This window comes from Marmota marmota, unplaced genomic scaffold, assembly GCF_001458135.2.
Source record: "Marmota marmota marmota unplaced genomic scaffold, marMar, whole genome shotgun sequence".
Classification (NCBI taxonomy): Eukaryota; Metazoa; Chordata; class Mammalia; order Rodentia; family Sciuridae; genus Marmota; species Marmota marmota.
Genome location: NW_026000240.1, coordinates 26,337,156 through 26,354,586, shown reverse-complemented (window position 1 = coordinate 26,354,586; position 17,431 = coordinate 26,337,156). Strand labels below are relative to the sequence as shown.

The 17,431-nt window shown below is 39.5% G+C and overlaps 1 long non-coding RNA gene across 1 annotated transcript in view; it reads left to right on the top strand.

Annotated features, from left to right (window-relative positions):
- LOC125613632 overlaps positions 1 to 17,431 on the top strand; it is a 129,004-nt gene that overhangs the window by 62,665 nt on the left and 48,908 nt on the right. The window contains exon 2 of the long non-coding RNA XR_007344198.1: positions 6,323 to 6,412. This is a non-coding gene — a long non-coding RNA (uncharacterized LOC125613632). The remainder of the gene's footprint in view (positions 1 to 6,322; positions 6,413 to 17,431) is intronic.

Sequence of the window (17,431 nt, the reverse complement as noted above, 5' to 3'; positions counted from 1 at the left end):
CAGCATTTCAGTCCTCACTAGAGTCCAAGTCCGGGGGATGTTTATGTGTGCATCACGGTGTTCTGGTACTTTCCACAGTGGAACATCCACTGATGTTTGGTAAGTAGCCAATGACTCCGCAACACCTATCTCTGGCCCCAACCACTTTCCCAAGCTCCTGCTGGACAGATCATATAAACACTTGGGCCATCATAAATAGTCCCCATAGTGCAGCTTTGTGGTAAAGCATAATGGTGGTAAAGCGCGAGACCCTGGGCTCCATCCCACCACCAAAAGAAAAACAAAGACAAGTAAAACTAAAGACAGACCTGGGTTCAAATCATCATTTAAGCACTCTGTACCATAAGATGTGAGAAAAAATTGCTTCAATTGTTTGAATTTCAGATTCTGAATTTCTCAAATGGGTGATGTGTGTGTGTGTGTGTGTGTGTGCATTCTATATATGATAAGTTATACCTTGGCACAGCCCCTTCTTCATAGCTGTAAAATTCTCTTCTCACAATAAGAACATTTTTGCAACATAGAAATGAAAGATACAAGTGTAATCCTCAGACTTCCTATACACCACCACAGATCACAGAACCATGACATAAAGGTGGCAATACAGAGGGCATCAAGCACTGAGGATGGCGCTTCCAACTTCCCCCACCTTGACTCACTAATTTTCATTCCACATAATATGAATCTGAGTAGGTTATTTTGATGTTTACTTCCCACTTACGACAGGTAGAATCAAGAGAGTGGGCTACGAAATAGGTAATTAATGAAATAATCTGCAGTTTCCTGGAGAGTCAAGTATTTTAGATTTTTTTAAATAATAAAGTAGTAAAAGTAGTAAAGCTAAACAAGGTTCATTCTTCCCAGATGAATTTTAGGCTGTGTATCATTAGGGGAAGTCACTCAAGAGTGTTGAGTACCAGGCTCCTTTTATACTGAGGCACCTCCACTTTTTAAAAAAATTATCAATTACTTAGAATTTTGAGGACCAAGAATCACATGTTGCTTAACATGGAAAAAAAGGTATCTGTCAGGGAGAGTGCTGCATGCTGTACTTTTGTCATGAATTCTTTTTACTCAACTATTTGGTGATCAGTGGAACATAAAAAGTCACAGCCTAAAGAGTGCTCCAGGTGTACAGACACTGCACTGCCCCCCTTTCTTGGCACAGTCTTATGTTCCACAGTTTCAGTTACCCACAGGCATCCATGGTCTGAAAATATTAAAAGGAAAATTCTAGAAAAAAATTATAAATTTTTAATATCTTTAATTACAGTTAAAGATAAAGAAATACTCCCCATCTCTGATCCATATCCAGCTCACGGCAAGCTTCTCCTGCTGTTCTGGTCGCCATCCAGGGTGTATAGATTCTTCCTGGTCTTTCTCCCCTTTTCTATCTTTCATGTCCCTTGTCTTTTCCTTACTTGTCCCTTTCTACATCCTCATTTTAAGGCCTAATTGTACCAGGATTTATCTACTGGTTCATTCTGTCCTTCAAATCTATTATTTCAGCCTTTTCTCCTCCCTCCCTCTCCTCCTCCTCCTCCTCCTCCTCCTCCTCCTCCNTCCTCTCCCCCTCCTCTCCATCCCCCCCTCCTCTCTCCCTCCTCCTCCTCCTCCTCCTCCTCTTATTCTTCTTGGTACTAGGGATTAAATCCAGGGGTGCTTAACCACTGAGCTGCATCTCCACCCTTTTTAATATATATATATTTTTAAATTTTGAGATAGACTTCGTTAAGGTGCTGAGGCTGGTCTTGAACTCGCCATCTTCCCGCTTCAGCTTCCTGAAGAGTTTGACTTCTTTACAACATCACCCAAAACCTGCATATTGTGACCCATTTGCTTTTCCAGTCCCTCTTTTTCCTCTTCCTCCTCTAAAACCTGGGCTTCAACACAATAGTTCATATGCTTTCCATGTGTTTATTATTTATGCATGTCTGTTCCGTTGCTATTGCTCTTCCTTGTTTTGAGTTTTCCTTCCTGGACACCTCCACCAGTCCAAACGCCACACCCTCTATGGCTTACTCTTTTTCTTTTCTAGAGGTCTGTCTTAGACTCAGCTAGAGCTGATTTTGGCTTCCTCTGAGAGACTGTGCCTCATGTTGGCAGGACACTCTTAATTATAAGTGACAGAACCTAGCTTGGGTCAAGAAGCCAACTGATTTCAAGGCTTTGGTGATCATAGAAAAGGCAGGGAGGGGGCCTCTGGGTCTCAAGGAATTCGACTAAAGGATGGGCATATGCTTAGAACTCTCTTTGTTTTTCCTCTGCCTCTTTGTAGATGTGGAGTTCATTCTCTCCAGCTGTCTTAGCCTGTCTGGAAAGCTATAACCAAATATCATAGACATGGTATCTTATAAACAACTAAAAGTTATTACTCACAGTTCTGGAGGCTTGGAAGACCAAGATTAAGGTGTCAGCAAATTTGCATCTGGTAATGAACCACCTCTGGTTCATAGTGGTGCCATCTCACCAACTTCACATGCTCCCTCTCTCCCTGCCTCTTTTATAAAGGCCCAAATCCCATTTGTGAGGGCCCTACCCTCATGGCCTCAATACCTTCCCAAAGGCCAACCTCCCAATATCATTGCTTTGGGTTAGGGTTTCTGCATATGGATTGGGGAGGGGCTTCATCAACATGTAGACTATAGCAGCAACTGATGGCAAGATTCTTCCACATCAAAGATGGGATCAGGATTGTGGGACAGATCAATACATTTGTTATGAGTCTAGTCTTAAATTTTCTCTACCAAAGACAAACTCACACTTGAACTCTCTGACTTTGAAGGGAAAAGTCCTGAGCATGATATCAGATTAACCCAGGGTTATTAGATGTCTATTCCTGGGCCAAGAAATTAAAGCCTAATTGGGGCAGGGGAAGCACAATGATGGCCCAGCTTGGGTACATGTTCTCCAATTTGGCCAGGGAGGTTGTGGTATTGCAGAAATGGCCATGACCTTTTGTTTCTTCCTGTGACTTTGTAGGTTCTTCCACCAGGAGGTGAAATCTATTTCTGTACCCCTTCAATCTGGGTTGGTGTTGGGTCTTGGTTTTGTGTTAACAACATGCAGCAAAGAGTTGCTGAGTCAGTTCCAAGCCTAGGCCTCAACAGGACATGCATACTTCTATTATCTTTGAGAGACCTATCACCACTACATGAGCAAGTCTCTATTAGCCAATGTGACAGTGATTGACATGTCGCTCATTCTCCTTGTCCCCATTGACAGCTGACTGACCACTCACAAGAAGCAGAGTTGGGTAGTGAGCCATCAGTGTGTCCACCCGAGGCCAGAAGAAGCAACTAGAAAAGCCAAGACCAAAGTATCAACACACAACTACATAAGTGGTGGTTGCTGCTTTAAACTCCAAAGTTTGGGGTGTTTTCTTTTACATTAAATCTAAGTGATGCAAAGACAGAATCTAGACAACAGCTGCTTCCCTAGGAACCATGTAGTTTAGAGTACAAGTCTATTTCCCAGAAGCAGAAAGACTGTTTTCTGGGCAAACAAAACAGTGGACAGCAGGAATGGCTACTTCCAGGCATTAAAGTAAGACTATTGCTTTCTTTTCTTCCCTCCAGCTAGACAGTGGACTCCTGGGGGCACTGCTCCATGTGTTCCACCCACTCCCACTGGTGATTAGCAGAGGCTCTCGCATAGATCAGAGACTCAGTGAATCTTAGTTAAATGAATTCTAGATGAGGAGTTATTCTACCATAATTCCAATTTGTGGGTATATTAGACCCAAGGGTTTTATCACTGACTTGCCTACTAAATCTTAGCACCCTAAGGATATTCCTAAACAAAAAGTGTTCCACATGCTACGTAAAAGTGAAAATCTAGTGCCATACCCCAGCAATAATTCTGATAAAACTCAGGACTAAACCACTTCCTAGAAAGGAAATACTTCTAGCAGTGCTCACTGCACAGCTTTTACCTATAACTTACTGGAGAAATAAGCCATTCCTTTTCCTTCACGGATCCATCACGAGCCAAGGACTGTGCTTGTCATTCTTTAGGCATTATTTCATTTAATTTGTTCCTCAAAATAGCTCTGTGGAGTAATTTTTATTTTCCTTTTATAGATGAGGAAATAAACTGAGGCTCGGGGAAGTAAGTACAGTTGCTCAAGTTCACCCAGAATCTCAGTGCCCTGGTATTTGGTTCGAACACGGGATCCCTTATTCTACAGGACTTTCCCTCTTTGGATAGCATTGCAAGAGGATGGAAGTGACTTCCAGATTAAGACAAAATCTCTCAATATTGGTCTGGTTCTCACTCTTAGGACTACATATTCATTGATCTCTTTATCTTATATTTCTCTTGTTTTTTTGCCTTTTCAGATGAATCTTAGAAATTCTTATTTTATTTAGTTGATCGTAACCTCTAATGCACAGGGATAATAGTCTGTTTAGGGTCATGCTCACCCATGGCTTGGCTATGAACTCTAAGTAATAGTTACCATTCCTAAAATGCTTGAGTAGTTAAGTATAAAGATATTTAGTCATATAAGAAACTTCAACTAATTATGTCTCAGCATCTTGTGAACACAAGCTCTGCAGGATCCAGAGATGATCATAAGGTACCAACTTCTGCCTTCATGAATCTTGCAGCCTGGTTGTTAAGATAGACTAATGAAGGAGTGTATATTAAATGTTAGGGGGTCCAAGTCCATACACAAGAGGATCCCAGAGGAGGAGGGAGATGACTTCCATCCTCAGGTACCAAGGAATAGAAGAGACGAGCATCCCTGGGAAACTCATCAATGATTAAAGCATTGGATTTCAGAGGAGGAGGGGATCTGAAATACTTGAGGGGGTCATGCTGGAAAATGGGCTCCCTCAGGAAAGTTAAGAGGAGAAGCAGCTCTCCTGGCATGAGGAACAGCCGTAGCAAGGGTATGGAGGTGGGAATGGGCAAGGCTGGAGAGACTTCTACAAAGGGTTACCAGGTACCTGGTGGGTTACTCCTGAATTTCCTTTTTCTTGATATGGATACATTCCTAGAAATAAGGGGAATGTTTTGGTTCCCACGTGGACTAAAGAACATTGAAAGGAAAAAAAATAGAAAAAAAACAAGAAGTGAGAAATGAGGGAGGCTTTTTCTAGAGGGGAAATGATAAAAATTGTTAAATCAGATATTAATATATATATGGGGGGAATATTTTCTGATATTATATGTCAAGGTATTCATAAACCAACTATCAAATTAACTTACTAACAAAAAACCAAGGGATTAGTGAGAAACAAGTGGATCAGAGGTATACAATCTTGAGTTGTGTTAAAGGGCAGGAGAATAAGGGAAGAGAGATGGAGTCATGACTACTTTTAGTGATGCTGTTCCTTGTTCCAACAACCTGGTGGTGTCATGAGTTTCTCAGAATGGTCAGGAGGAGCAAGTGATACTTGCCTTTAGGAATTGGTGAGGTATGGGATATTTGTAGGCAATGTACTTATGACTTAGCTAGAGATCTATAAAATGCATATGTTCCCTAAAATATGTGGACTCCAATTTTACAAAAATTAAAAATGACCCTGGGTGCTCCAACTAGCTAATAAATTAGAAAAATAAGAAAAAGCAAGAGGTTTAATACATTTATAATTTAACATGTATATTTTTTGCACATTATTATAAAGTCATAAAGAATTTCAGGGCTGGAAAAAATCCAAACTTTTGTAGCTAATTTTTTGAATATAGTTTTGGATCCTCCTATAGATAATCTTGAAACTCAAGACTCTATTATTCATTTTCAAGTCTTTAGGAGGCACAGAATAAAGGTGCTTAATTAGTGTAGAACTGAATGAATAAATAGATCCTATGAAGTTTGTAAATGAAACAAAGTGTGATCAAATATGCTTTTACTAATTGTGGATATGGCTAAAATAATTTTTATGAAGATGTGGAATATAGGAAAATATTCTAGAACCTTCTTGAGATTTAAAAGCTATGTGTCCTAGAAAGGAAACTATACCTAGAAGGTAATAGGAGCTTTGGCTGCAAAGTTTGAACTTTGGACCCTGAATTCAGATTTAACTCTTTGGGCTCTCTGAGGACGACCTTCTCCTACATAGTTTCAAAGAACCACATGGTTATTGGTGTCTCATCAGTAGGAGAAATCTTTGAGCTTGAAATAATCTCCTAGGATTTAGGGTTCATCATATTCTGTACACCATGGGACTGCTAGTGGTTTTTGAGAGTACTTGTTACTGTAGTGAGTGTTGATTCTCTTTGCCTGGTGGAAATAGTGGAAATGGTAGAAATAGTGGCCCTGGATTTGTAGGGACACATCTGAACTGGGCATGCACTTTGCTTCCTCTATTCCTAGGAAGGACATCAATATTTCCATGAGAAGAGAGGAATTGGGGAATGAGAAGAGGAGCCTAGAATGAAGCTTTTGGTGATTCCTGACCTGGAGGTACAGTCCTGTCCCAGAATTAGTACCAATGACCATTAATCTCTGACATAGTAAAGGCATAACTTATTAAAGAGCTTAAGGAGGAATGGGGTGGGTCATGGGATGGCCCATCATGGGGAGCAAAAGAAGTCAAAATCAAAATTTGGTGCTGACTGTGCAAACACAATTTCTGTAACTCAAACCTCCACAGTTCAATACTTTATATAGTAACCATGTCTCTCTGCGAACCGGTGGATGTGTGCCCCACTGTCCCAGACATAAACCCATACCTTGGTTCAGTGCATCTAAACTCAAATAGAACATAAAGTCTACTTGTAGCCCACTAGATGGAAACCTGGAGGAACAGTGTGGCTCCCTACAAGTGTCTGGATGGGCCTCATTCAAATAATGGGAGCTGGAACCTCAGTGCAACCCCAACTCTATCCATTATGCCATTCCAATTTCTTCAGGGTTCCCTGCCAGATTTTCAATTATTTCATGTGTTCATGTTCAGATGCTCCTTGATTTTCTTGTTCTGGGACAAGTGACTTCTCAGTGGACCACAGAAGTTCTACAGATTTTCATGAACCAAACTTGCCATTGACCATAGCCCTTTTGCTACATAAGGCAAGTCATCAGGACCTGGGCACTGGAGAAGCTGAATCAGTGTAGAACCATCCTCATAAGGGCAGGAATACGGTCCCTCATCAAAAGCCATTTCCTGGGAGAGTGGTAATTTTAACAACTAGGATCAAGTTTCCAGCACTTAAAGTCAGCCTCTGCAAGCCAGTAAAGGGCAGGAGAGACCCCTGCAGGAGGAGATTGGGAGCCAACCTCACCAATCCTTTTGCAGGCATTGTGTTTGGTTTTAACTCTGCCAGTTCCCAGATGCAGGTGAAACTGGAAACTTTTCTGCATCATGGATATAATGCCAATTGCTTTGCAAATTAGTTGTATTGGAGAAAGCAATCTATTTTTTTTTTATGTGTGTGTGCTTGGGAGATATTGGATTTTTTTTTCTTTTTGGTACCAGGAATTGAACCCAGGGGCGCTTAACCACTGAGCCACATCCCCACCCCTTTTCATATTTTATTTAGAGACAGGGTCTCACGGAGTTGCTTAGGGCCTCACTAAATTGCCGAGGCTGGCTTTGAACTTGTGATCCTCCTGCCTCAGCCTCCCCAGCCACTGGCATTACAGGTGTGTGGCACCACACCTGCTTGAAACAATGGATTATTAATAAATATCACTTCCCTTTCATTTGCCCTTTTCCTTCTGCAAACAGAACCCAATTCAATCAACAAGTATTTATTGAGTCTACTACAATAGTAATCTCTGGATTTTGGGGTATGGAATCATTTTTCACTAGTATAAAATCACAATAAAGGAACTCAGATGTTTTGCTCTTGAGAGCTCAGACATTGTAAACTGAAAAGCAGGATTGGGTCTCTGCAGAGAAGACAAAGTCAGAAGAAATCATTCCCTTTCCTTGGACCAAGGGAAGGCATACACATACCTTGTGCTGTCAGAGGCAGGGACCTACCTTTTTCCTCTCTGCCTGCATCTGGGGCAGAGGCTGGACCCAGACACTCCTTGCTGTGCATCTCAGATTTTTCATCTGCATGGCTGAGGATTCAATTATGTTGCTTCATGAGCAGGAAGACTAGATCATTTTCATAAAATTCTATGACAACAACTAAGGTGTGTCTGAAAAGCATGCTGCTTGCTTTCACAGCCCTGCAGTGCAGATGCGCCCACGTGTGGCCTCCGCACGGTTTCTGATGGTCTGTGGGCTTGATGCCTTGTGTCTGAGAATGGTGAGCCACATCAAACATACCCTCATATTCCCCGACTGGCGCAGTCTCCTTCTTCTTCCAGTGCCTTCCTCGTCCCTGTCTCCTTTTGAAGATTCTTTTTTCAACTCTCTCTTTTTCAAAAGATTACTTTGTCACAATTATTCAGGAAAGGGTTTTGCGCCTGTAGGAAATATTAATAGACTATTATGAGGTCCTACAACTAATTTTTCCACACATATCATCTGTCTTTGCATGGTTATTAAACTTCAACAATATTTCATGCAATGCTTCCCTGCTAAATTAATTTGGTTCCTTCTTTTCTGGCTTCTTCTTTTCTGTCCACAAGCTTTAAAATTAAATTGAATCTTCATAATTATAGCTTTTTGTTGTTCTCCTTCATATCTTTTTTTATTTTTTTTTCAATTTCTCTATCAAAGGAGCAATAAAGACATAAAGAAGCAAAATTAGAATTCTAAAAGACCCAAATGGTCTGGAATTTGATGGGTTTGAGGTTGGGTATCTTTTAAGTAGGAGGAGAGAGGTTAAAGAAATGCAGACCTGGAATGTAGATAAATTGTCTCTGATTTATCCCCGGGGTATTGAAAACAAATAAGAATTGTTCTCTCAATTATGAAACTTTCAGAGTTGCTGTGGTGTTCTTATTTGTGTCAAGAGAGAGTCTCATCTTTTAAAAAGTAAGTATTCTCTCTATACACAGATATTTTCACTGTGGATAAGTTTTCCCAAAGTCTTATGTACTTATACATCGTTCCTAATGTCTTTTTCTTAGGCACTAAGGAATTTTCACAGTGACGTTATGTTTGAAATGGGAAGCAGGGTAGAGGAGGATGAAAAACTAAAATAATATTTAGTGTTTGGGGTTGACCCAACCAGGGCACCAACCAAAGGGTTAGCAGGTATTGGAACAAGAGAGGGGGTTGTGGCTTTGATAGGAACTGAGAATCAGGAGTGAAAGCCAGGGAAAGTTTATTCGAGAAAGCCGTGTCTCAAACACAAACACTGGGGAGTATAGTTAGAAAAGACCCTTTAACACCCTTCCACCTTGCTTCTGCCCCCTGACTGTTTTCTAGCTCAACCACAAGAGAAGAAATGCTCCCAGGAGAGTTTCTCTGATTGGACCCTGCTTCCTGGTGGGCACAATGACTGGGCTTCAAAGACCAGTGCCCATGCCCAGCCTTCCCTCAGTTCTGAGCAAGTCTGGCCTCCTCAGGTGAGCCAGCTGATCTTGTGTGTCTACTTTTCAATCTACACTGGAAGTGGGAAGGGGGTCCAGCCAGGGTGGGGCCCGGAGTTCCTTTCTCTATTTTTCTAACCCCAAATCTGCTTTCTTCAACTGAGCTTCACAAGGAAGATCTGAATTTAACAATGTTGGTGCTGGCTTAGCTGGTACCAAGGAAGTACTCCAGACTCATCAAATTGTATAAAGTTAGTGTATACATTTCTTTTTGTAATATCAGTTATATCTCAATAAAGCTGCTAAAAAATAAGGAAGTACTGTGATTCCTATCGGCTCCCTTGGGAACCCTGTGGCAAAGGTTGAAAGGCAGGGCAGGATCTCAGTGTTCCTAGGACTCTGGTAATAATGTCACAATATTGGCAGCCTCTTGCCTCCAATTTATAAAGGGAGAGACCACAGGTCAACATGGAGTTAGCAATATTCAGAGTTGGCCAGAGGCAGGACAAAGGTGAGGGTCCTGGACCATGACATTGAACATCGTGCTGTTTGCATTTTACAATAGGGAGTGAATCATGAGTTTTATAGTGAAACTGAGATCCAGAAGTGTTGGCTGGAATCAAGACGTCAGATCTCCCCAAACCTAAGTCATAGCCTATAACACTGTCTGGTAGCAATACAGGTCTTCTTCCTCAGTCCCTATAGATGGCTGAAACAGCAACATTGCATTTTCTTTCTAGACCCACATAATCAAAATTTTTACAAAGTTAGCTTTGGCAATTCTAGTTTAGTAAATCACTAATTAATTAAAAGTACAACATAATATTTTAAAGGCTGTGGCTAAAGAGGTGAGAGACTATAGTTTTGTAAGAAATTAATTTTGAATAATAATTCCAACATCAGGGTTTTCTTTCACAAAGTTTTACTTCTGAGAGAACCCAGAAAAGCTTCTCATTGTCTAGTTAGCTATTTGCCTGTAGATTAGACACAGATGTAATTTCCTCCATTTTATAAATGGACAAACCAATTCTTTTCTTAGTTATTTAATTTTATCAGTGCATTATAATTATATATAATTGTGTTCATTGTGACATATTCGTTTTGTACATAGTATCATTTGCTCCAGTTCATTCCTCAGTACTTCCCTTTGCCTCCACTCCACTCTCTCCCTATTCCCCTTCCTCTACTGGTCTTCCTTCTATTTATTTACATGTCTATTTTTCATAGATGAATTATAATTATACATAAAGTGGGATTCATTGTGGTATATTCATATGTTATGGTTTGCATTTTAGGTGTCCCCTAAAAGCTCACACAAGATAATGCAAGAAGGTTTGGAGGAGAAATGATTGGATCATAACCTTAACGCAAACAGTGAATCAACCCCTGATGGGATTAACTGAGTGGTAAAGGAGGCAGGTGGGGTATGGCTGGAGGAAGTGGTTCATTGGGGGCGTGGCCATGGGGTATATATTTTGAATCTGGAGAGTGAAGTCTCATTCTGCTTCCTGATCATCACGTGAGCCACTTCCCTCTGCCACACTCTTTTGCCATGATGTTGAGCCTCACCTTGAGCCCAGGAATGGAGCTGACCATCTATGGATTGAGACCTCTGAAACCATGAGCCCCCAAATAAACTTTCCTCCTTTAAAATTGTTCTGGTCAGTTCTTTTAGTCCCAGTAGTGAAAAAGTGGACTAAAACACATGCATAGAGGATACATTTGGTCAATTTTACTAATCAGTTCTCCTTTCCTACTCTTCCTTCCTCCCCCTTGATCTCCCACCTTTCCTTCTGATCTCCCTTCTGTTTTCCTGAGATCCTCCTTTTTCAATCCTTTTTTCTTCTTCTTTAGCTTCTGCATATGAGTGAAAACATTCAATCCTTGACTTTCTGAGTCTGGCTTATTTCACTTGCTATAATGTTCCCCAGTTCCACCCATTTGCCATCAAATGACATAATAGCACTCTTCTTTATGGCTGAATAAAACTCCATTGTGTATATATGCCACATTTTCCTTATGCATTCATCTGTTGACAGACACCGAGGCTGGTTCGATAACTTGGCTATTTTGACTTGTGTTGCTACAATATGCTGACTTCAGTTCTTTTGGATAAATATTGAGGAAGGGAAAAGCTAGGTCACATGGTGGATCCATTCTTAGTCTTTTGAGGAATCTTCATGCTGATTTTCACAGTGGTTGTACTAATTTTACTGTCTCGCCAACAACGTGTAAGTGTTCCTTTCTTCCCACACTTTCACAAGCGTTTATTATTATTTTTTCTTTTGATGGTCTCCATTCTAATTGGAGTGAGAAGAAATCTCAATGTAGTTTTGATTCACATTTCCCTGATCTCCTGATCACTAATTATGTTGAACATTTTTTTATATATTTGATGGTTATTTGCATTTCTTCATTTGAGAAATGCCTGTTTAGTTCCTTTGCCCACTTATTGACTGGGTTTCTTTGTTTTGTTGCTATTTTGTATGTGTGTGTGTGTGTGTGTGTGTTAGAATCTTCAGTTTTTTTAACTATATTCTGGATATTAATCCTTTATCAGAAGAGTAACTGGCAAAGGTTTTCTCCCATTCTGTAGGCTTTGTCTTCATGGTCTTGTTTCCTTTGCTGTGCAGAAGCTTGTTGATTTGTTGTCATTCCACTTACTGATTCTTGGTTTTATTTCTTGAGCTTTAGGGGTCTTATTAAGGAGGGTTGTGCCTGTGCCTATTCTATATGTTGGAGTGTTGATCTGAGGTTTTCTTTCAGCAGTTGCAGTTATTGGTCTAATTCCTAGGTCTTTCATCCCCTTTGAGTTGACGTCTATCAGGGTGAAAACTAGCAATCTAGTTTCATTCTTCTAAAGATGGCTATCTGTTTTTCCAAGCATCATTTGTAAAAAGGCGCTTTTTTCTCCACTGTATGTTTTTGGCACCTTTGTCAAAGATGAGATGATTGTGTCTGTATGGATTTGTCTCTATGTCTTCTATTCTATTTCAGTGGTATTCTTGTTTATTTTATTTTTTTTTATGCCAGCACCATGCTGTTTGTGTTACTGTAGCTCCTTAGTATAATTTGAGGCCAGGTATTGTGATGCCTCCAGCATCATTCTGATTGTTCAGGATTGCTTTGGCTATTCTGGGTCTTTTATTATTCCATTGAATTTTAGGACTCTTTTTTTCTGTTTCTCTGAAGAGTGTCATTGGGATTTTCATGGGGATTGCCCTGAATCTGCAGATCACTTTGATAATATGGTCATTTTAATAATATTGTTCCCTGTCCAAGAGCATGGGAGATCTTTTCATCTTCTAATGTCTTTTTCAATTTCTTTCTTCAGTGTTCTATAATTTTTAGTTTTCACAGACTTGATTAGTTTTGTTCCCAGGCATTTTTTTTCTCTTTTCTTTTGCAGGGGGGCTATTGCAAATAGAATTGTTTTCCTGATTTCTTTTTCATTGTGTTCATTATTGGTGTGTAGGAAAGCTATTGATTTTTATGTTGGTCTTGTACCATGCTATTTTGCTTAATTTATCAGTTCCAGAAGTCTTCTGGTGGAGCTTTTTTTTGGGGGGGAGGGGCTGTTTTAAGCATGGGATTGTATCACCTGTAGACACAATAATTTTATGTCTTCATTTCATATTTGTAATCCTTTAATTTCTTTCTCTTGTTTGATTGTTCTGGCTAAAATTTCAATAACTATATGAATGGGAGTGGTGAGAGTAGACATTTTGTCTTGTTCCTGATTTTAGAGGGATTGCTTTCAGTTTTTCCCATTAGGTATGATGCTGGCTTTGGGTTTATCATTTATATTTTTTTATGATACTGAGGCACATCCCTTCTATCCCTAGCTTTCTTTAGATTTGTTAACATGAATGGGTGGTTGCTGAATTTTGTCCAAGGCTTTGTCCTTAATTCTATTCATGTAATTAATTACATTTATTGATTTGCAAATACTGAACCAAACTTACATCCCTGGAATGAAACCAACTTGATCATGATGTATAATTTTCTTAATGTGGGTTGCTAAAATTTTATTAAGGATTTTTAGCAACTATGTTCATCAGGGATATTACTCTGTAATTTTTCTTTACTTGATGTATCCTTATCTGGTTTAGGTATAAAGATGATACTGGCTTCATAGAATGAATTTGGGAGTGTTCCCCTTTCTATTTCATAGAATAATTTGAGGAAGATTTGTATTAGTTTTTTTTTTTTAAAAAAGACTGATAGAATTCAACTGAAAATTCCATCTGGTTCTGGGCTTTTCTTCACTGGAAGGCTTTTTATTACTTGGTGATAAAGAATAATGAAATTATTGAGGAATCTTCATGCTGATTTTCTCAGTGGTTGTGCTAATTTGCTGTCTCACCAACAATGTGTAAGTGTTCCTTTCTTCCCACACTTTCACAAGCATTTATTATTTTTTTTCTTTTGATGGTTTCCATTCTAATTGGAGTGAGAAGAAATCTCAGTGTCGTTTTGATTCACATTTCCCTGATCCTCTGATCACTAATTATGTTGAACATTTTTTCATATCTTGTTGTTTGTTATTGGTCTTTTGAGGTTTTTTTTAATATCTTCTGGATTCAATTTGGATAGATTATACATATATCTAGAAATGTGTCAACATCTTCTAGATCTTCTGATCTATTGGCATATGAGTTTTCAAAATAGTTCCCAATGATCCTCTGCTTTTCTGCAATGTCTCTGATGATAGCTTCTTTTTCGTCTATAATTTTGTTGATTTGGGTCTTCTTTCTCTTTCTTTTGGCTAATTTGTTTAAGGATGTATCAATCTTGTTTATCTTTTCTAAGAACTAAATCATTGTTGCATTGCTCCTTTGCATTTTTTATTTCCTATTTTATTAATTTTGGCTCTGATCTTAATTATTTCCTGTCTTCCTCCTAGAACAACCTTCATAGTGTTCCAAAGATTCTGATAGGTTCTATCTAGTTGTATACCTGATCTTACCTGCTTCTAAGAATTTTTAAAAGTTCCTCCCTTATTTCTTCTATGACTTGTTCATTGTGAATCCACCAATTCACTTTTTTCTCACATTTTTTTTATTGGTGCCTGATAGTTGTACATACAGTGGGATTTGTGGTTACATATTTGTACATGCACACAACATGATGCCATAATTTGGCCAATATCATTCTCCAGTATGTTCCCTTTCCCTTCCATCCTTCCTTCCCTGATCCCTTTTCTCTGTTCTATGGATCTCCTTTGATTTTCATAAGATTCCCCCTCTACCTTTCCTTTTCTTTTTCCTCTCTAGATTCCACATATGAGAGAAAACATATGACCTTTGATCTGAGTTTGACTTATTTTACTTAACATTATGTTCTTAAGTTCTGTCCATTTTCCTGCAAATAACATAATTTCATTATTCTTTATCACCAAGTAAAACTCTTGTTTTTTTGTGTGTGTATTTATTATGTATGTGTGTGTATCTATATCTATATCTATATCTATCTACTATCTATCATCTATCTATATCTATATCTATATCTATATCTATATCTATATCTATCTATCTATATATATATATCTCACATTTTCTTTATCAATTCATCTACTGATGGACACCTAGGCTGGTTTCATAGTTGGGCTGTTGTGATGGGTGGTCAATCCTCAGAGCCAGAAGAAAGAGTGTTCCATCCCTGGGACTCCATACACTGTGAGGCCAGAGCTCTAAATATGGGTATATGATTGAAAAGTAAAGAGTTGAGTGAGCAGAAGGGGTGATTGTGGGGAAGAACACAGCTCAACAACCCCCAGTGGTTGTGAGAAACACATGTTCTTTGGCTCCGCTGTGTTCCTCAACAGTTCAGAATCTTATTTCTCTTCTCTTCCTGTTGCCAGCCATGTTCCTTGTCACCCCCAGCTTAAATGCTCTGAAATTGAACTTCAATCAAACCAACAACAGCTAAGTGTAAAGCTCTGTGTACTGTGTATACTCTGTGTACACACAGTACACAGTACTCTGTGCACTGTTCTAAGCTCTTTGTAGATCTATCAACCAATTTAATCTGCACAACCCTAAGAGGTAGGTACCATTATCATTCCCGTGTTGCAAAACTGATAGACTCAGAGATGCAACTTGGGTCACAGGGAAGAGAGGAATCAAGTTCAGAGTTTGTAAAAGCATATCCTGCTCACTACTGGTTCTCCAGGAAATCTAAACTTCAGCTTGTAGTCTGGCTGCAGCCTCTAGTTCTCCCTTCAGCTGCCTGCAGTGTTCAATCACTCTACAGCCAGCCAAGCAGAATGACTTAACCACCTTTTACGTACTTGGCTTCTTGCCTCTGTGCCTTCACCAGTATTTTCTGTGCATGTAATGTCCCTTCCTTTACATCTCCAAGTCTACCTGTATTCTACAACCAGCTAAAACTGCTGTGTTCTCTCTGAAAGCTGCCTTGACTTTTGAGTTGTAAATATGCTCTCCTTCCTCTGAGCCTTCATGATATTTTACAATTCACGATGCTTCTCGGGATCTTACATTCCAGAGACTTGAGGTCCTTTAGAATGTAACTAAGGGTAGCCCTGTTTTATTTTCATTTGCTTCGCCAGCTTCATGAAGCGCTAACCTCTCTGTTGCATCCCTCCCACACCGAAGCTCCCTCAACTGACCTCCACTTAAGTTCTTCCTCCTATTAACATTCTCATCTGGCCAGTCCCTATGACACATTGAACACTCTGTCATGACTAACAGGCAGAATGGCCAGCTGTTCTGTCCCACTGATGACTGTGCTGTTTTACGTCTGTGGCTTGGGTGTTTTACCAGTAGTGGTCCCTCTAACTTCCAGAACTGTCACAGTGTAAACGTCACAATGACCCTAGCAACAGGCCACTCTCTGGTCAGGGAAAGGTGGCATTGTTGTTAAGAGTTCAGATCTGGTCAAACATCCTGGATGAGAAACCCAGCTCTGCCACTCCTTTGTGGAGTGGGTAGAAGTTATTAGGAGGATCAAATGATTAATCTTGCCTAGAGGGCAAAAATAGTGCCCAACAACCAGAAACCCATGGATTTGGGCATCCTCTGGTCTGGCAGTTCTCTTACCAAGTATTCATTGTTTTTGTTCTTAAATCTGTTTTAAGGCAGTCGTGCTTAATAATGTATCCATGAAATCAAATTAAATGTTATATGAACTGATGATAAGTGTGAAAAGAGGAATTGTTGCTTCTTTGAACATTAAATTGAATGCTTTGGATTTGATAGAGGTGAGTCACTAGAAAATAGCTGCTGAATTAGATGTGGGTAGAATCATTGTAAGAGACTGGGGAAAATCATAAACATCTAAAAGTGTCTGCATTTAGATGACAAAAATCACTTTAAGTTCTTTCTGTACTTGTTGGAAGCCAGAACAGGAAATTGGGAGCCATCATGACTCAATCTCTCCTTGGAAGTCCTACGTCTTAATAGATCCTACTGGGGATTACATTTCAATGTGAATTTTGGAGGGGCATTTTCAGACCACAGCAGACATAAACCCCAAACCTTAAAGCTTAGGATCATGCATTTTACATAGAAAATCTGTAATACATGATGTTCAAACTTGATCAGATCAAAGAGCACAGATTTATTTAGAAAAAGAGAAAAAAATCACTTGATTTAATGGAGCTTAAAAAAAATGTTCGGTTTTTTTGAGGTCAATAAAATGTTACCCTTTGGTGGTTACCAGACCAGTTTCTAGTTACCAGATTTTTAAAAAAAATTATATTCAGTTGTTTCCCCTTGTACCTGTACTCTTAGAGAAATCTTAGCCATGGGAATTAAGTTCCATTATAGGCCTAAGAAAATCAGTGGGCTCTGCTTTATTTCTTGTTCTCTCTTTTTTTTCCAAAAAGGGGTCAGGTCTCCAGGGGGTCTTCATGGCCTATGTCGGCTTCACGTTGGTTAGGAGGCATTGCTGTGGGAGGACCCTGCAGTGACTCTCAGACTCCTGACCATGGACCATGTGTCTGTAGGCCAAAAGCCTCTGAGCCTCACCAGCCTCTTCTGCTAAAAAAAAAAAAAAAAAAAAAAAAAAAAAAAAAAAAAAAAAAAA